This window comes from Myotis davidii, unplaced genomic scaffold (genome assembly GCF_000327345.1).
Source record: "Myotis davidii unplaced genomic scaffold, ASM32734v1 scaffold96, whole genome shotgun sequence".
Taxonomy (NCBI): domain Eukaryota; kingdom Metazoa; phylum Chordata; class Mammalia; order Chiroptera; family Vespertilionidae; genus Myotis; species Myotis davidii.
The window spans coordinates 9991375-9993629 of NW_006289416.1; positions in this window are offsets into that span (position 1 = coordinate 9991375).

Genomic DNA, 2255 nt, shown 5'->3' on the forward strand with positions numbered 1-2255 from the left:
CTAAGCCAGCAGGGCGTTTTCTCCTGAAGGGTTCCAGACTTCGAGAGGGCACAGGCCAGGCTGAGGGACCGCCCCCCCCTTCCCCTGGGGTGCACAAATTTTTGTGCACCGGGCCTCTAGTATGTGGAATAAAAGTCTAACTCATAGAAACAGAGAGTAGTATGGTAAGGCTAGGGGAAGTGGGGAGATGTTGGTCAAAGGGAACAAACTTTTAATTATAAGGTGAATAAGTCCTAAGGATCTAAAATCCAGGTTGATGACTGTAGTTTATAATACTGTATGATATACTTAAAATTTGCTATGAGTGTGGATCTTAAGTCTTCTCACAACTGAAAGACACACACACACACACACACACACAAAGGTAACTGTGTGGTGACAGACATATTAATTAGCTTGATTGTGATCAATCATCACAACACATATTTTGCTCAATATGCATTTCTTATTGAGAGATAGATCTTGGTAGTTTCTTTAATAATTTTCTATACTTCTTTTATAATTCCCCAAGACTAATATCATTTATCCTCTGGGCTTATTAGGTCAATTAATTTAAAACAATAACATGCTTTTTAAAATGACTTTCTCCTGACCAGGGGTACTCTTACTTAGTAAGTGCATGGTAGAGAATAGCAATCTTTTAATATTTATAATTTTTTAAATTAAAATAGCACTTTATTCTGCATCTCAGAAGTAATTATTTGTTATACTGCCCCTCCATTTTATTAGCATAATGTTTGGTGCATATGGAAAGAATAGACAAAACTTAATGTTATGTATCTTAAATAACTTTAGAATATATTGCATAAATTGAATACTAATTATTATGTACAAGAGCATATTGTGCACTTAAAAATAAAAGTCTGAACTAGAAAAAATTGTATACCTGTGTCTAGAATAAACATGGTGTAGAAAGAATGGATAGAAAAATATCTGACCTCACTTAACATTAGCAGTTTATTGATGCTAAATTTTATTCTGACCAGGACTAAAATATCATTGATTCTCTATTGCAAGTTTGCTTCTGTGGCACTAAGAGCATTCCATCTTCAAACAAGTGTCCTTCATGTTATGAAGAATTTACAGTTCAGAAACAAATGGACATTTTCTATTCTATCTTAAGAAAAATATCATTTCCTCATCTTTGGCAAATCAATGTCAGAAAAATTATATAAATACTCTTTGTTACATTTAACTGAATTGCCTGAAAAATAATCTATGGTAATAAACATTCTCAATGTTTTCACTGATACACTATTCTTTTAAATGTTCAAATCCATTCATAACAATGTAGGCATAAGTAACATAAAGTTTGCCCTACAGGCTACTAGAAGTCTTATCAATAGACAGAGTAAATGTATTTAGCACTAAATTTAAGGGAAATGCTGTTATATATTCTTGATACATTTTAAAATATTTAAGATAGCTCTATCAATTTGAATAATCTTGGTTCTTGTCAAAGTTTTCTTCATGAGTGCATGTCACTGTCTCATGTGCCATGTGATATAATTTCATAACCAAAGAGATGATTGGATTTAGTTATCAATATTTATATAGTAGCATTTTGACAAATGTGCAGAGTTGTAAAGTGGGTAATGTATTTAAAGATTTAGTATAATATAGATTCACTTTAGTCCTGGCCAGTTTTGCCCAATCATTAGAGTGTCAGTCGCAGACCAGACTGATAGGTCATGGATTCAATTCCCAACCAAGGGCGTGTACCTTGGTTGCAGGTTCGATCTCTGGCCCCAGTCAGGGCACGTGCCTGAGGCAACCAGTCAGTGTCTTTCTCACATGGATGTCTTTCTCATTCTCAACCCTCTCACCTCCTCCCTCCTTTCACTGTCTCTAAACAAACAAAAAGATCAATGGAAAAAGTATCCTCAGTGGGAATGAAAAAAAAAATAGGTTCACTTCATATTCTGATAATGTTAGCTATTGTTTTTAAGACTATACTGTTTCCATAGTTACAGCATGAAGCTCAAAAATTTTCTCTTGTCTTTGTAACCTGCAAAAGAATAATTTATAGTACTCTAATATAGTAAATTGTTCATTGAATCATGTAAATATAGAGTATCCCCCCAAAATGTATACATACTCATTTCTGTAGATGCTTTTAAATTTTGAAAATGAACTGTATATTAATAAACACTGACTTTATAATCATTCAAAGTGTATACATTTTTGGGGAAACCCTATATAGTTTGTGTTTTACTCTCAGACCCACTCTAGCAAATATGCAATTATGAGCAGGA